The following is a 12,916-nucleotide window of genomic DNA, read 5'->3' as shown; positions in this document are numbered from 1 at the left end:
AAGGTTCAGGGTATACAGTTAATTTCCAGTAAGTGTTTAGGCTACAGCTGAAGTATCTCTTTATTAAAATGAAGTGAAATAAACCCAAGATTTTTGGCACTGAATATTTCTCCACATTTGCATATATTAAACTCTTAAGACTGACAAAGCAATTGTCTGTGAAGACATAATCCAATCTGTGAGTTTTTGAGTCTCTAGCTTACCTTAAATTTTAGCAGGCTTTCTTTTAAATTGTTCCATTCTCACAGAGACATAATTGACATGGAAACATTAGTAAGCTGACATATAAAGTATCTTATGAATGCAGTTTCATTAGGGTAAGGTTAATAAAGGACAGTGATAACTAACATTTTAGGTTTTTTTCCAGCAAAACACTGCTTTGTAATGTACCTATAGTTTAGAAAGTAAAGCCTTATTTATTTAAAACTTGAGAATTTAAGAATGCAGGGAAATTCAAAGTACATTGCCACATTTTTTTAGTATTTCCATTGTATTGTCTTTAGAGACTACTTGCTGAAACCAAAGAGAACTTTCATACCAGCATTAAATTTGCACCCAATATGCAATGTCAGGATCTCTGATAGACACACATGCAAGCCCCTGAATAGGTCTGCACACACGTCTTTATGGGGTGTGTGTTTGTACATGTGCACACATATATCCACACACACTAAAACTGATGCACAAGTTATGGATTTTGAGTGTTTTGGGTTTGTTGGGGTTTGGTTTGGTTTGTTTTGAACATGTCTGTTTAAGTATATATAAATCTTTTGGGTTTTTATAAGCCATTAGGAACAAAACCACTCTTCCCATGAGCAATATGCACCTCATACTCTCGAACAGGCAAAGAACACAGTTTTCTTTAATTCTTTTCAAAACATGAAGCAAATAACTATGGAACTGCTCATTCTACCTGTAAAGCTGTTTTACCTCTGAGCAGACTGCCCAGCTGCACCAACTGAAGCGTGGACAGGTGACATGGTGCTCCCTGGCTCAGATCCTTGCCATTCCTCAGCAGAGCGTCCTTAAGGGAAGCTTCTCCCTATTGCTGCACTCAAACCACACAGGACAGCCTGTCTCTGTCCTATTAGTGTTAGTCTTTTAGTTCACTTCATTTCTGTCAAAATGGAAAATTAATTTCAAATTCCACAAAAGGACCTAAAAGTATGCCAGGAAGGGTTAGGAGAGGGAGCAGAACCTGAAACAGTTCGGGAGCATCAGTGAAAGATGACTCCATGGGCAAGGGGGCATTAGGAACACACATCTGGCTCATAGGCTGCATCCAAACCTGGCTGCAGTGACCCATGAGGGGAGGCTGGCCAAGAGGTGAACTCTTCACATCTGCCCCATTGTAAATGGCATTATTAGCTTTACAGGAAAAAAAAAAGAAAAAAGGAAAAAAAAAAAAAGAAAAAAAAAAAAGAAAAATAAAAAGAGGAAAAAAAAAAGGAAAAAATTCAGACCAACCCATAGCACTAGATTAGCCCCCACCTTGTTGTCCAGGGGCCTCAGCCTCCTCTCCTTACTCAGGTAAAGCAAACACAAGAGCAAGCCATCCAGCAACGGGGCTTTCGCTTGAGAATTTGCTCCTGCTCCAGCCGATGTCAGAAGCAAATTGCCAAGCAGCTGAAGTGGCTGGGGATGACCCAATTCCCCGGCACTGGGGACCAGCCCCAGGGCTGCCTGTGGGCACCGCTCTTCTCCTGAGAGGGATTTCAGGATCAGGCCGAAGAGGCAGCGGGTGCTGCCGCTGCCCCGGGGGCTCGGAATCACCACTGAGCTTATACCAAAGAGTCTTAGGACACCTCTCCTCACTTGCGTTGTAAACAAGACATTTTTACCCTGAAAAACAGTCCTCCTTTCTACTACTCTTCCTCCTATCCTCTTCCTCTTCCTCCTCCTTTGTACATAAGGATGAAAACTATGCATTTAGCAAACAAAGAGAAAGCACTTACCCTTTTCTATCTCGCTGTGTTTGGGTGCATTCAAAGGCCCAGGGGCTAACTTTTGAGACTTTGCTTAGCCTCCTGGTTTATTATTGTGGTGTGGTTAGCTTTACAATACATTTGGTAACTATTTGCTAAAGACAAAGAAGCAAAAGGTAAGGAATAGCTACTTCCACGTGTTAAAAAAAAAAAAAAAAAAAAAAAAAAGTGTGTAAAAAAATCTACTATTTATAGTGTGAACCAAAGACGCTACCTCACTCGATTTCCATTGGTGATTTTAATCACATTGATGATACCAAAGAATACCAAAGATTTTTCATGCACGGCCTCAGTCTGGAAAGGGAACTCATCCTCCTCCTTAGCCCCCACCCCTCGCCCCGCCTCCCCCCTTCCTCACCTTCACTCAGTGTGTAACCTAGTCTTCATTCTTAATGGTAATGCTAATAACCTTACAAGTACTTCTCTTGCTACAACTGCTACTACTACGATGGTAAGGATAACAATAATAATAAAGCTCTAGGCAAACATGTTGCAAATTTTGTAAACTCATAGGACGAGTGCCTTGCTTGAACCAAAGTGTTAAACCGCTGTTGACCTCTTTATCTCTCACCTTATACTCTTTGAATACCTCAGCCTCTTAGAAAGGCCACTAATGAAAAAAGGAATAATTCTTCACCGTGGTGCTTTTTGCCGTGCAACCATGCAATGAAACTTTCTTTGATACCAAAGGAAAATGTTTTTTTCCACTTTCTTGCTGACAAACCAAAGGTTCCCTCTTCTTTCCCCCAGAGCAGCTTGAGTCCCTCAGCCCAGACAGGCCGTGCATCGCTTTTACCAATTCCTCCAAATACCTCATAGTAATAAATCTTTAGGGTTATGTTGTATAGAGAGTCTATGTGATAAGGCAGAACTTACTAGTTTGATAATTGTTAAGGTTACTTAAAAAAAGCTTTATAATTATTATTTATTTTGTAGGGGTTGTTTTGTTTGTATATTCCTTTTATATTGTTTGGTTTGGGTTTCTTCTTTTCTTCTTTTTTTTTTTTTCCTTTTTAAATTTTTTTTTTGTGTTGGCAGAACTTCTCTGTTGTACTCAAGGAAGATCTTATTCCTGGAAGTGTTTCAAAGTGGGTAAAGATCGCAATGAATGAAAGAAAGGGAAACATGGCTTTGATTTCTTTTGTTTCAGATAGGATGCTTTGTGTTTGCTAGTCGATGTTCTTTTCACAGGGTAAAAAAAAAAACAAAAAAAACAAACCTATTCTCTGCTGTGATAAATGGTTCCTATTTTCTCTCTATGATGTGCTGTGATTTTTAATTTAATTACATTTTGTATACGCTTATTTAATCACTGCTTTAATTTATGACTATGTAGTTTAAAAGGAAAAAGAAAAAAATAATTGTATATAGTAGATTCAAAAATGGCCAAAGCTTTATGTTACAATCTTTTCATTCTTGATGCTGAGATGAACTGAAGGAGAGTGCTTCTCTTGACTGCAGGGTGTATCTTCAGCCTTGTCTTGGCATGCACTTCCACCCGTGTTACAAACACTGCCAGGTTATCCCCCGGGCCTCCCTTCCCCCCCCAACTTGTACATGCCAAAATGAGTGTTTCAAGGTAGTACTTTTGTCACTTAGGAAGCAGAAAGGCATTATTAGTGTGTTTTTCCTTTAATTTATTTGTCTTTTTCTAGAGAGGTTGCTTTGTGGGTAAGACCCACACATCCAAAGAATTTAAAAGTTGTTTAATGTTTAAAAGCACTGGCATTTGTGAGAGACTTTGCTGAGTTTTTGTTTTCCTTCGCCATTCGCACGGGTAGCGCAAGTAGCGGGCGTAAGCCTTGGGAGAAAAGCTGACTTGAATTTGAGAACCTTGCTCATGGAAAGGCCTTTGCCGGGAGGTTCTCCTCCCCGAGACGTGCCAGGGACGATGGAGGGGCAGTGGCAGTGGGACAGTTTCAGCCAGCCTGGCTTGGAGAGTGCTAAAGGCAATGGTGACTTGTGGGCCATCTCTGTGTCACCTGCTCTCCAGCCAGGGCCCGCAGTGGGCAGGGATCTCCACAGCATCCCCGTGAGGGGATTGGGTGCTGCACCTGCCCCTGGCCTCTTCCACAGCTCCAGGGACAAAAAAGCAGTTTTAAGTTGTAAAGCAAAAAAACCTAAGAGTAATGACAATTCTGCAAAGCTGATGATGGCATCATGGCACAGAAAATAGGATGCCACTCACCTGTATTTTATTTTGCATAACGACTAGATTCTGTTTCAAGTAAATGTTGTGTACTGACATGGTTTGTGATGGCTGTAAATATTTCCTTTCCCTGCACAGTTGCTGAGCTCCAAGTGTACCTTGGTTTCCTTTGGGGGGATAGTGGAAGGGTGGAGGGAGGGAAGGATGGACAAGGGCAAGGTTTGAGTTTTTTGGTCAGAAGTTACACTTTCTAGGTACATTTTTATACTTCAAGTATTGAAATGGGGCAATAAAGATGCTCTGAAATGCAGGATCATTAAATGGTCTGTTGGTAAGCATTGGCTAAGTGTCTGCTTTTAGTACATAAACTAATGCCATGCAATGAGTTATACTTCACATGGAGGGGGGAGACAAGGTTTTAGTCTATGAATCCACACGAGCCATTGAGCACTGGACAGAGCTGTGCTTAGGGAGACGTGAGACACGGTTTCTTTTCCTGTTCCAGTAGTTTGATTTTTCACAGTCTGTTTTGCATTTATCGCATCCTCACTGTGGAACCACCTTAGTTTTGCAGTCTGAACCAAGTGACAGTATTAAATAAAAATAGATGTTAAAGCATTCGGTTTTACTTGCTTTGGTAGTTGTCTTCATAGCCCCCTGCCTGCAGTCCTGTCCCAGCTGAGATGGAGCCTGGGACCCCCTAGTTCCCCTGGCCCCATTCTGCCCCCCAGCTCCAGCCACCGCTACACAGCAAGGGCACAGAGACAATCACCAGTCCCGGGTCCGTAGAGGTAGGAAATCTTCCAAGAGCAAGAGGGAGTTCTTCCAGAGCAATGAAACAAAACAAAAAAAAAGGAAAAAAATAAAAAAAAAAGGGAAAAAATAAAAGGAATAAAAAAAAAAAACACAAAAGGAAACCAAGTGAAGATTTTTATAAAAGACAACTTTGCTGTCATTTTTAGTTTGCCCATTAGGAAGCAGTAGTAGTTTATGCGTTGCATCTGCATTTCAGACTAAGTGATTATTGTACCTAATTGCAGTTGATTGCTGATATTTCCTCAATCTCTCTCTTAGTCAAGCGCTTCTTCTTCTGTATTTTTGTGTGTAGCGACAAGTGTAATGCGCTAGGCATTATTCTGGTTTGGTTATGAGTATCTCCTGTACTGCGTTGCGGTTTCCTTTACGTTACTTTATTTAAGCTTTGCTACTGTTCTCACTTTATGCCGTGCAATATCATCTGCTGTGTTTGCTAAGCAAAAAAAAAAAAAAGAGAAAAAAAAAAAAGAGAAAAAAAAAAAAAGAAGAGGGGAAAAAAAAAAGAGAGAAAAAAAAAAGAAAAAGAATAAAAAAGGCAAAAAGAAAAAAAAAAAGGCAAGTGATGATGTCATCATGCTTTTCAGTGTTACAATGTTTCAGCGTTACAATGTTTCAGCGTTTATGTAGTCACAAAAATGTAGTAAATAAAAGGTTGGATTTTCCAGCACTTTAAATTTAGATATTTCTTGCTTTCTTTTGTCTCCCCCCCTGTGCAGACACAAGGCACCAGGCTGAGCCCGGGGGAGCAGGGCAGGGTTTGGCTGTCACGGGAGGGACATCTGTGGGGTGGGGACATGAAATGGCGCCTTGGTCTTCGGCATGCTGGGTTCCCCGTCTCAGCTCCCACCACGGTGCTCAGCAGGGTGGACTCGGGAGAGGCGAGTGCTGAGCATCTCAAAGGCCAGTACGGCTCTTTTTCCAGATGCATTTCTCTAATTGAGGGGAAAAAACATTAAGAAAATAAGTGAGGCAAATAATCTTGGTTTCCTTTATATCGTCTAAGGGTATGGATGTCACCAAACTAATTCACAGAGGTGTTTCCTTTTGTGTGATGGAGTCCACCTCAGGCCCACAGGATCAATATTTAATTGTTTAAAGGGATATTGTATTCCTTTCCTGTCACTGTTGTTAATGCCTCTGCGCTCTGTAATCCCACGGGGTCTTTTCCCGGGGATCTGATCAGAGAGATTACCCATCACTCGGGAGTGGTGGGAGGAGAGTCTCTGGCTGTAAAAGATTCAGCAATGCATTGAACCATTTTCTCTCTATCTCCTAATGAAGTGATGAAGCGTGTGCTGCAAAATTTAACAGGGTTTTGTTGCAAATCGGGTTGCGCTGCTGAGAGGAGGATTAAACCTTCATCTTTGTCCCATAAATCACAGCATCAGCTACATTTATTTTGATGGATGGTCTGGACTCTACTGACAATATTTTATCTCTGGAAGCACCTGGAGCCTGTGCCCTGATGTGCAATTTCTTTTTACTGCTAAGCTGAGACCAGCACTGAGCACAATCTGTTCAGAGGACTCTCCACGGGTTTGGTATCCCAAGACCATGAGAAAAACCAAAGCATCACCAGCAACCCACGTTTAGGGCAAGCGCAAAGGCAAAGGGGAGATGGGAAGCCAGAAATGTCCTCTGTCTCCACAAGAGCTCACGGGACTTGCTCTCCACAGCATCATGCTGGCCAGGCCTAGGGTAACTCGGCACTGACTCAGGTCAGTAGCTCTGTGGGACGCTGCCAGCCAGTGCTGCAGTGCAAAGTAACGGTTCCAGCATACCCTGCTGTCTACAATGTCCTAACACAGAAGAGAAAAATACCTCCAGTGAAACCACAAAATGCTTTCTCTAGAAAAATAATCTGGAGGTGCTGCAGAGGTTGAAGCTCACCAGGAAGCTGTGGGGTCCTTCTCCAAGGCTTTCATCCTACAGGCCAGGGAAAGACAGCAGGCTGCATGTGGGCAAAGCCTGTCACAGCTGCAGCAGGTCCCCTTGTGGTGACCTCTCTCTACACCTCCTGCCCCACATTTCCTTCTCAGGTGAGTAATTTTTGTCATTAATCTCCCTGACTCCAGGCACTGGAGGGTGGCCCCTCAGATGTTCCCATCCCATGAGGCAGCTTGTTGCCCTATGTCCTTGAGCACCCCCAGCTCCCCAGACCATGCTGTGGGTACAGGCCAGCAGCCTACATCATTGTGGATGGCTGGGTGTCCAGGAGCCTGCACAGCTCCCCCATTACTTCATTATCTTAGAGCTTTAGATTTATGTTGGAGTTATATTTAACTCCCCCGTGCTCACCCTTTATCTCAGCATGCTTGGAGGAGTCAGCTTGGCTTAGCACAGGTGCCTAAAACCTAACCACAAAATTACCTTCTCAAACTTTGTTTTCTGAACACTAGCAGAAACTGATGGGCAGGTACAGTGAGCAGAGGAGTGCAAACCAATTGCCCAGAACAAGGAGCTAAGGAGGTTCTTGCCTCCACCTAAACCCTCCCAGGGAGAGGCAGCAGTGGCAGCACAGGTGATACAGGAACTGTAGATCATTTGCCTGTGATTAACCCAGGCTGGTGAGGGCTGCTCAAGCTGGGCCCTGCTCCCATAGCTGAAGGATCTGTGCCTGGTAAAGTAAGCTGCTACGACTGGAGAGATGTGGGCTGCTTTGTGCTCAGGTCTTTAGGGCTTCGTGTTTGGATGTTCAGGGTGGTGGTGGTAGCTCAGGTGTGCTGTGTGGGATAGGATAGTGCTGCTGTCAGCACTATTAACTAACAATGAATGCTAAAAGCTAAAACTTGGGGCATGGGGAGGGCTAATGAGGCAAGGAACAGAACTGAAAGTGGAAGTGGTATAGTAGCTTCTGATAATAACTATCAGCCAAGCTATGACTTAATATGTGACCATGGTCAAAGCTTTAACATCTCTGGTGTCACTTGCAGGTTTAGGCTCCTGGTGATTTTGTTGCTGTCTCAGAGAACTGGTGCTTAAGGTTCTTTGCCACTGGACAATCACAGTTTTGACAAGATGCTTAGCACCTGACAGGGTAGTGTGGCTCCTCCCTGCTGTGCTTGGCAGGAAGTGGTTGGATGAAAGGTAGCAAAGCATCATCCTACGAGCTTCTCTTGGCACCGGATGCTTCCAAAATTTGCCAGTGACGTTGGTCAGAAAGGACTGTGGGCTGGGAGGCAAAAGGAAGGTTTGTGGCCATGGCAGGAGGCTTTGTGAGACCCCTGCCCCACAGTTGAGAGACCCCTGCAAGGGGCTGCTGGTAGGTAAGGAACAGCTGCCTCTCCCCTGGTAGTGTGTGCTGCCCTGGGCTGACTTGGCTGCAGAAGTAACTGTGTTTATTGCACATGTCCCTGGTGATGTGGGGACAAGGCTAGTGAATTACTCAAATTACTCGAGTCTCCCCAGTGGTGCAGAGAGATTCAATCTCGGCATGGCATTAAATCAAGTCAGTGACATAGATCAAAGGATACGGCTTTAATCGCCTCGTTAGGCCACAGACATCATTAGTTACTCATTATGATGTGTTGATACCAGCATTCTCTGTAACACAGTTATGTACACTGGCTATCAGACATTTTTCTCATCAAGTGGGATGTCAATACCTTAACATCTTAATGAGTTACAGTCAATATCCATTGCAATAAAGCTTGTGTTTTCTCATGATTTCATCTACCCTTAGGGTTTTGATTAAAATGGCTGCTTTTGCCAGGTAATTGATTGAGGAATTATGGAAATTCTGTGTAGGAATGAGCACAAGCTGCTGTGCAGCCTCCAAAAACCTTAGATTGTCTCCAAGTGCTTTAGAGACTACAAGGAAGTTTGCTATTTTAATACAGGTTTCGGATACTGTTGCTTAATTCCTCTTTCCTGATAACTTGTCAAACAGATTAAGTATCAAATAGAGTAATCAAAGTATCCAAGACTGCAGTGGAAAAATATTACAAGCAAATCATTGGTTTGCAAAGGTCTAAAAATGAGAACAAGTGCTGCTGTCAGGTGAGCCCTGGTTCAGACAAACATGCAAAATTGTGCTGTTTTCCTCATTCACTGCATTAACAAAATAGTCAGTCACTTGCAGGGAGATGAAAACAGCCAGAACAAGCTGCAGTATTATTTCAGGCTTAGGTTTAGCAAGTGAAAGTCCCCCATTTTCCAAGCTAGATGTAAGGCACCATCACTAGCTGCGTTTTCATAACTTTCTGACTCTGGATAGACCAAATCTCTGATTACACATGGGAAACACAGACACCAAGACCTTGATATGGCATATTTACACATAAGCATCTGGCTGCGTGCAAGATCTTCCATTAGCACAATTACACTGCTCCTACCTCTTGGATTTTAACACTGACTGGTAGCAGCTGCAGCTTTGCTGCTGCACTCTCTAGGTGCATCCACTGAGCTTACCCCAAGCAACTTTTATTCCCTCTAACTCTGGGCCAGTTCTGCTGTGTGGTCTTTCCGTGATCTTCCATGTCCTCTGCAATCAAGATTCCCTCAATGCTGCCTTGTGTATTTTGTTCAACCTTATCTGCCCACCCTGCAGTCACTGAGGAGGATGTGGGATCAGTCCCTGGAAACAGATAAGTTCCTGACAGGTAGGTTGCTTGCTCAGTTTTCCTCTCCTTCAGCCTTCCGGAGTTATCATCCATGTGGATGTGGGGGGGTGGGGGTGTTTCTGTGCTGAATTCACAGGAACTCTTTGCACTCTTAGTGTGCTACACAGGCTGAACAGCAATGGCATCTGTGTGCTGCACACCGGGAAACAGCTCAGTGTGCCATAAAATAGGAAATATCTCCGTGTGTTGTGGAAAGGGTGGGAAAAGAGCAGAACCTAAATCCCTGAGACAGGAGGATGGCAGTGCTGGACTTATCCAACCTGCATTGCACTTGTCAGCCTTATTGCAGTGTACAGATCAAAATCTCCTGAGAGAAGGCTCTCCAAGTTGTGTAAAGTGAAGGGCAGAAACCAGATGAGTGAGGATGAGCCTCAACTAGTGGAAAAAACCTTCTAGCTGCATTACCAAGCCCCCAGGTTCCCATCTTCTCAGTCCTCTGCTGTTCCCTCAGGAAGCAGCCTAGGTGGGCAGGGGCAGAGCCCTGCCTGAAGCCCAGAGATCCCCATTCCTGCCTTGATGCAGCCCTTTCACTTCCCTTCAGTGGGACAAATCCTGTCTCCACATAGGTCTTTGTTTGCCTGTGCTTTGACTCATAAAATGTGTAAGGATATTATTAAAATGCAAGTAGATTGAGTAAATTTCCTTTTAAACAAAGCTCTGTGATATTTGACACTTCTAATGACAGACCTGGGACTGCATCTTGGGACTGTAAAGCCACATTCAAAATGCTTTTTATTTTAAAACCCACTTCTATACAGGGAAAGACAGCAGAGGTTTCCTGGATCTAATTTAAATCCTGTATTGGACATTTCTTTACTGTTTATGAAAGACTATGTGGTTACTGGATTTACAGGAATAAGAGGAAAATTGTCATATTCTTAGCAGTCACTTAAAATAGAAAATGAGCTGTTGTGATTCACATTGGAAAACATCAACTGTTTCCACTGCCCAGCTCAGCAGCCTGGAAAGGGCGAATCCCTGGCAGAGCCCAGCCATGCTGAGAGTGGGCAGGAGCCCAGAGGTGCAGGTGGCTGCCCTGCTGCCAAGGGCTCGGGGTGCTGGGGCAACACTTCTGTGACCTGTCTGTGCTGCTCTGCCCGGTACAGGCCTAAGCCACAGGGACTGGGTGCTGCAGTTAAGGAGTGGGTATAGAAAACAAAAGCATCTGGATTTTTGCAGAAGAGTGTGGCACGCAGTGCTTGTGGGGGTTAGTGTCACACTGACAAATATATGGAGTCACCAACCCAACTTTCCGGATCCCCCTCAAGACATCACAACCCAGAGAGGGCTCCTCAAGATCTTTCCCCAGAGCCAGGCTTGTGTTGCCTGACATACAAGTGGTTTCCCTGCAGGAATATGCACTGAGATAAGGCAGTGCACAGTTACTACCAGCAGGACTGATTTCTACAGTTACCCAACTCTTCTGGATCACTAGAGTCCCAAAGTGAGTCAACAAGATAAGAAATCTGCTTAGGAAATATTCTGGATGGAAGCCCAAAGGAAAAATATGGTTGAAATTGTTCCTTTACACAAGAAGGAAAAGCTACCAGCTTTCTTTTTTGTGCAGACCTCACCCCATGCTTTCTGAGGCACAGGGAGACTGCACATTCATTTAGAATAGAAATGTGCAGATGAGGAGGTGCAGGTAGAAACAGGAAAGACAGCACAGGGAAAGCACAAAGATTCAGAGTGCTGAGGAGAAGTGAGACATTTCTGGGCCTGATTCATGCTGGAATTAGGGAGAATGACTGCAGAAGGAGCTCCCATAGTTTTTTCTGGGCTGTGGATCAGGCCCGTGGCACACAGAAAAGGATGCACAAGTACCTGGCTCCTGGCTGTCCCCTACCAGCCGGGCTAGAGATGACTAAGCTTAGAGCTATTTCTCCATAAAGGAAATAAGCACACTGCAGGGTGCTGGGAACAGGTGGAAGCTAGGCCATCTCCATGGAAGGCACCTACAGGGCTGCAGAAAGCAGTCTCCCAACAGGAAAAGTTTCTGTGCTTGGGATGTGAAGGACAATGGCAGCCTAGCAGCTGGCCTGGAGACTGAAGCTGGCCCCTGTCCCAGAAGCAGGCCCATCTATCATCCCTGCTTCCCAGCCCACAGCTAGCTACTCCTGGGGGTGCAAAGGTCTGCTGAAGGAGATGGTTCCATTGGGCTGGGATTGCAGGTAGGGCAGCACCCCTCCATGAGCAGCTCGAATAGGCAGTGATCCACAAGTGGAAGAAGCAAGGGATGGGCTTTAGCCACAGACCCAGCTCTGGCAGCTAGCTTGCAAAAGAGCTTGGATGTGGATCAGAGGTTTTATCAGGCTTCTCTTACTAGAGCTGGTATAAGCCAAACTCCTGATTGAGGAATAGAACCTTTTGCAACAAGTTTACCTCCCTAATGATGAGCATATACTTTATTTATAGGGGTTTAAAAAACTATATAAAGTACAAGGCTGGCTGGAGAGCTACACTATGAGTTGCTGGGCTGACCCGAGCTTCTGGTCTGTTCACAAATCTGTCCTTCTCCAAGGAAATCCTTTGCAGATGCTCATGGGAACAGCTTGTCTTCAGATCCATGTGAGTACCTGCTCCCAGTTTTATTAGAAGTCTCACAAAAACTGGCCTCTCCCTGAAGCCTTACCACTAGAAGCATACTAGAAGCAAGAATGGTAACTCTGATTTGGTAGGGTGCTTTCATCTGTTGTGCTTATTGTGAAAATCTGAAAAAACCCTCATGATGGTAATCCCTAAAAACTTCAGAACCAAGAGGCACATAAGTCATGTCAAATTCCATCATCAGTTGCAATTCTTTTTCACTGAAAATCAGTTTTGTGAGTTTTGAGTGTTTTCCATCCTGATATTAATGTTTGGGATTAGTAATAGTTTTCTCAAGTTGGTGGAGGTTTGTGTGCACCTCTGGAGGGAGAAATTAGAGGCCAGTGATCTTTAGTGGCCTTTCCATCAGCTGGGTGCTGGTGGCTTTTTCAGCTCCACTCACTTCTAAAGGAGGCCTACCTAGAGCAATTAGTTCACAAGAAGCATCATTCACAACCAACAGAAATTATATGTTCCTTATCTTTTTAATTAGAGTACATATAATGTTAGTAATGATGTGTTATCTGTATATTAATTTTTAAGGACTGTTTCAATATCAGGCTTGCTTAGTTAGGGTCATATGCATTAAAAAACAGATATTAAATTCCTGAAGAGTTATACCACCCTGCTGCTTCAAAGCACTTGACTTTGGAAGTCATTTAGATTGCTCCTTTCTTATGCTTCACTTATTTTTTTACATTGTGTCTCACTTGGCAAACACTAAATTGCAGGAAGTCATGTGCAATAAGGGACAGAAA

The sequence above is a fragment of the Dryobates pubescens genome, chromosome 17 (genome assembly GCF_014839835.1).
Source record: "Dryobates pubescens isolate bDryPub1 chromosome 17, bDryPub1.pri, whole genome shotgun sequence".
Classification (NCBI taxonomy): domain Eukaryota; kingdom Metazoa; phylum Chordata; class Aves; order Piciformes; family Picidae; genus Dryobates; species Dryobates pubescens.
The sequence above is the reverse complement of the archived record's forward strand: the minus strand, read 5'-3'. Positions refer to the sequence as shown.